Source organism: Eucalyptus grandis, chromosome 2 (genome assembly GCF_016545825.1).
Source record: "Eucalyptus grandis isolate ANBG69807.140 chromosome 2, ASM1654582v1, whole genome shotgun sequence".
Taxonomy (NCBI): Eukaryota; Viridiplantae; Streptophyta; class Magnoliopsida; order Myrtales; family Myrtaceae; genus Eucalyptus; species Eucalyptus grandis.
Genome location: NC_052613.1, coordinates 19,389,747 through 19,395,521, shown reverse-complemented (window position 1 = coordinate 19,395,521; position 5,775 = coordinate 19,389,747). Strand labels below are relative to the sequence as shown.

Here is a 5,775-nt window from a genome sequence, read left to right as displayed (position 1 = left end):
TCCCTCGTTAAATTCTTTTTCGACATGGAATTAGATATGGGAATTTTGGGCCGATTGAAAAAATAAAAATCGATGATGAGCTGACATGTGGGATATCCCCATTGATGACACATCTCCCGTCATTACATTTCCCTGAGGCAAAATTCTGAAAAGTAATAATAGCTCAAACAAGACAAGTTTCTAACTCCCTCGTGACATTTGACATTTGCCACTTCTTTATTCGTCTCCTTATAGGCCTAATAAAACAAAACCCAATCTTTACCTCTATCGCGACCTAACCTCATGTGGACCACTTAGGATTTAACTAATGGCTAATGGATTACAAAGCCTAAATTTAGCTTGGGCTCTTCCAAACTCATACCAATTCACGACTTAGGTTTAAGTTATTAACATGTAAATGATTTTTTAATTAGAAGTCGCCACTAATATATTTTTGGTGGATCGATTAGAAACCTAAGTAAAATAACAGGAAATTTACTTTACTATTACGAACTAGAGATTATGAGTTTGGGAACTTAATTACTCTAGATTTCTCTAACGCCATTTCGGTACATTTTTCTTTTATTTCAAAAAAATGTTTTGCAAACAGCTTGAATTGATTTTAATTTACTTTCTTAACATGTGGGGAGATCATGCGGGTGTGTAAACCACCAATTTAACATTCAAATAAAGCAATAAATAAATTATGAGACTTATTTAATATCAACAAAAGTATCTGTAATGTTAGATCAAAATTCACATCAACAGTCGTGGATGTGATTTCTAATTAACACACAATCACTTAATTTTTATTTTCACTTGTTTAATGAGAATCATGTTTTATGCAATGCATGCTACTAATCTAACATGAACCGACATGACATGACCTAAACCGCATGACATAAGTATAGTATTTTTGTGTTTTCTTAATAAGCATGCAATCTATCCTAAAGAAAGAAACTAATTTATTCTAAGGCAATGTTTTTTTTTTTTTTTTGGCATTTTATGTAAAATTCGAAATTAGAAAATTGCAAAATGTCTGTCTAGATTAAGGCTCCGTTTGTTTTGTGAAAAATAATTTTCGGGAAAATATTTTCCAGATTTTCCGACGTTCATTTTACGGAAAATGAATTCCTTAGAGAAAATGTTTTCTACTTTTAAAAAGTGGAAAACATTTTTCCAACTTGATCTCTTTTATCTCATATCTCTACAAATCCTCACTTCCTTCTCCCATTTCTTCTTCTTCTTTTTTTTTTTTTTTTTTTTTAATTCAAATTATTTTTTAATTTTCTTTTTCCTTTTTAATTCGAATTATTTTTAATTTTTTTTCTATTTCTATTTTTTTCTTTGTTTCCCATCTTCTTCTTTCTTAGCTAGTTGTTAGCCATCGCTAGGCGAACCTCGAGCTCATTTATCTTAAGCTCTCGCTCGTTAATCTAGCAAGTCTCGAGCTTGACACTTACGCTTGCCAATGGGAGCGGTGAGCCTCGTGCTCGTCGGTGAACTCGAGGCTCACCATGAGGCTCATCGGTGGCCGGTCGTGAGCCATCGCGTGGCAGCGACCGGCCAAGAAAGAAGGAGATAGAAAACAAAGAAAAAAAGAAAAGAAAGGAAAATGAAAAATAAAAAAAAATTAATAATAGATTCTAAAAAATAAAATAAATGAAAAAGAGTATATTGAGGAAAAGATTTTCCTTTATCAAAGAATGAAATATATTTTTCATTTTATCTTTCAGGTTTCATCCGAATACTAGAAAATAATTACATTTTCCTGAAAAATGATTTCTTAGAAAATATTTTCTAGAAACATTACATTTTTTGCGAAATGAATAGAGCCTAAGTAATTGTCCAATCTTAAAGTCCTTTCCGTTTAATGATAAAGAGATTATTGTGTTATGCGCCGATTCACTTAGATCATGGTTGCTCTTCAATCCCTGAATGAATTTAACAAGGTTGCTCTCCTCTTTTTTTTTTTTGGGTTCCCAGAGAAGTTGTGAACTAATTACATAGCTCATTGACCCTTCAGATCATTTTCACTTATTTCTTTCGATACCATAAAGTAAATCCAAAATACGATCACTTATTCCTTACTAGACAAGTGAAAAACCAATGTCAAATGTGATGACTTAATATGTAATTGAAGAAATAAAATCATAATATGAAATTAATTCGAGTATCTCACACTCCAAAATTACGTGATTGCTTAAATCTTCAGCACCATTTAAACTTAAATTTAAATTTTCTTATTTTGGCTTATTTCACACATATTCGATTTTCTTCTGCTTAATTTTCAAACTCTTCTTTTTCTGGCGAATTGTTTATTTTCAAACTTTACATGTACTTAACCACTGGGATTCGCCCCAGTGGCCACCCTTCTAACATGGAAGGGGGATGTGAGGGGTTCAAATCCCACCTTCTTAGGGAGGATGAGGTGGAGATGAGTAAGTTTTAGGAGTGGGTTTCGACTCCCACGCTCTGCAGGGCAAAAGTCTGAGGGTGAGTGTAGAATAGGCATAAAGTAGGACTGACAAAAAAAAAAAAACTTTACATGTACCTTTTTCGTTGAAAACGGTGAAAATCATTTCAATGAAAATACTATTATGCCCTTCAAGTATCCTATAAATTGACGCTTCAACGCGAAAACAGGATTCCCGCTTTTTATCTCTCCTCCGGCCCCCCTCTCCCTCTCTCTCTCCAGTCACAGAGGAGTTGCTTCTAGAAACCGATCAAGTTCGCCGGAAAACACCGCCTCTCGCCGTGAAAACCACTCAGAGATGGCCGCGAAGAGCAAGGTCCTGGTGATCGGAGGCACTGGATACATCGGAAAGTTCATCGTGGAAGCAAGTGCTAAGTCCAGTCGCCCTACCTTCACTCTCTTGAGGGAGTCCACTCTCTCCAACCCCGCCAAGGCCAAGATCGTCGAAGGTTTCAAGAGCCTCGGCGTCAATTTAGTTCGCGTGAGTAGTTCTTCCCGTGCGATCGTGTTCGCTTCGCATGTTCGGTTCTGCTTCGAGAAAATCGAAGCGTCGCCTGCCGTTATGTCTCGTTCCGCATTTCCGAGAAATGTTTTTAGCAGTAGAATTGGAGTCGATATTTCATCTCAATCTTTCATGAGATCGTAGTTGATGGAGTCACGTTTCTCTTACGAACGAGTACATTTGTAGACAAATCTTATGAAATTTTCCATATGTTATGTACTGTATAGATGCATTTTTACGGTAAGATGCCTTGTTATAGCATTTTGAAGATCGGTAGGCAATATGTGGACGAGCGTTATACTACGGATAGTAGCTTTGTCTTTTTATTTCTCATGATACTTTGTCTCGTCCGGTGAAGGTATTGAAGTTTTATTTGCATCGGATTATGTATTTCTCATTTTCTTAGTCTTCCTACTGGTCAAAATAGGATTTTTTGATGATTGCTGACTTTATTGATTGTTTGTCCATGCTCTTGCTTATTTGATTCTCAGGGAGACATATACAATCAAGAGAGTCTATTGAGTGCGATCAAGTAGGTCGATGTGGTAATTTCTGCTGTGGGGTGAGCACAAATAGAGGACTGAGATAGGATTGTTGTTGCCATCAAAGCAGCTGGGAATATCAAGGTCGTGCTGTTTTTTGATAATTTCGTTCAAGTTACTACTTTTGTTTAGCATTTGACTGATGATAAAGGTTGGCGTTGGTTTAATTCTTATCTTCTGGTATAAGTGCATTGCGTTCTCCTCGTGAGCTTCGCTTTGATGAAATGGGATGGATTGACTTAATAGTTATGACTTTGTGTAGAAGTCCTCAGCGAAATTTGAGGATAGCTATTTCAAATCCAAGTATAGCATAGTGTGGGCTTCTAAGTGGGCTACTTTAGATCCACACTATTGCTTTTTGATGTATTCAATTGGGTAGGAAATTCTGTCATTATGGATGAATGGTGTACCATCTAGATAAATTCATACATATTCGTATGTGTTACTCGGAGATCGACATCTTTACACAATCAAAAAGGTTCTTTGACCCTAAACTCGTGCCCAGTCTTGGTCCTTGTATGGATATTGGGCTGCCCACAAACTCCAGGAGGCTTTATTTATTCAGAACCTCTGTGGTTGGGTTTCTTCTAGGTCACCGGAAAGAACAAAGAGTTTCTAGCATTCAATATGGATTATGGTCATCTATCCAGCTCTTGGATCATGAATGCGAATCATGAACTACTTAATCCTTCAAATGGTCTTTTTTTCGGTGGTATTATTATTGTTGTAAATAAGTTACCAAAACCCAGTTAGTGGATAGTTTAGTAGTTGTTGCTTTGGGGGTTGAGGGTCCATAATGAGTGGAGCTCAGCATGCTCACAAAACTTACCTGATAATTTATTACTTGTGAAAGTGTCCAACCAAGCAGCATCTTTGCATTTTTATACTGGACAGAGTTATCTGGCAAATGCGTTAATAATTAAATCTTCAGTTTTCTTTTCTTCTATTTTTCTAATAGCCATTGGGATCAAATTTGCTTCTTTGCTTGTATTGATTCACTTGTAATCATTTTTTACTCTGTTATAGTAACATATTAAAACGTGAAAGTCAGTCTCGTGTTTTCTTTATTTGCCAGAACGCATGTAAGCTTGTTCGATAAGGGGAATATGCTCTAGTTTGTGTTGCTTTCTAATAAAAATGTTTCTTCTAATTCAATTAATTTTCTTCTCAGAGATTCTTGCCTTCAGAGTTTGGAAATGACGTGGATCGTGTCCATGCTGTGGAGCCAGCAAAAAGTGCATTTGCTATCAAGGCCAAGATTCGCCACCTTGTTGAGGCCGAGGGAATCCCTTATACCTATGTGTCGTCTAACCTTTTTACCGGTTACTTCCTCCCAACATTGTCACAGCCTGGGGCTACAGCTCCCCCTAGAGATAAAGTTGTTATCTTAAGGGATGAAAATGTAAAAGGTAAGAAACAACTTGAGATTCGCATTTTAATTCATTGAGATTTTTTCTGAAATTTTTCACAACTTAATTATGGTAGTAATCAGAGTGGGGCAGTTCTTGAAACTTGAGAATTCCAAGTATCTTCTGTATTTGGAGATGTTGGCCATTAGTCTTCTCTTTCAGAGACTGATAGATGATATGGAAGTTTTGTGGTTTATCTTGACACAATACCGCCTAGGCGGTAGATCATGAAGGTAATTTTAATGTAGTTGGGAGAGGAAAGAATGTATGGATGCAGTTGTTTGGTGATTCTGTTTACTGAGAAAGTTCTTCTTTGAATGCAAAGCTGAATTTAACTCTGGGATTATCGATGGCTTATATTTATTAACCAAATTCTAAAATTCTTGTTGTCAATACACAACGGTGTTTAACAAGGAGGATGACATTGGCGCCTATACCATCAAAGCCGTGGATGATCCAGGGACCTTGAACAAAATTCTGTACATCAGACCTCCTGCCAACACCTACTCGTTTAATGATCTCGTGTCTTTGTGGGAGAGGAATATTGGCAAGACCCTGGAGAGGGTTTATGTTCCAGAGGAGAAAGTTCTGAAGAACATTCAAGGTTAGGGATGTGTTTCTATTAGATTTAAGCACGTGGATTGTCTATTTCTTTCCAAGATTTAAGTATTCCGAAGTGAATTGGTCTACTTGTATTGCCATATTGTAGAAGTGGCAGTTCCATTCAATGTGATATTGGCCATATCTCATTCTATTTTCGTGAAAGAAGACCACACCAACTTTGAGATTGAGTCGTCGTTCGGAGTGGAAGCTTCAGAGCTCTATCTCGACGTCAAATACACAACCGTGGATTAGTACCTTGATTAA

At 36.7% G+C, this 5,775-nt stretch overlaps 1 pseudogene; it reads left to right on the top strand.

The window, feature by feature from the left end:
• Positions 1-2,738: 2,738 nt before the first annotated feature.
• Positions 2,739-5,775, top strand: LOC104425562 (annotated as a pseudogene).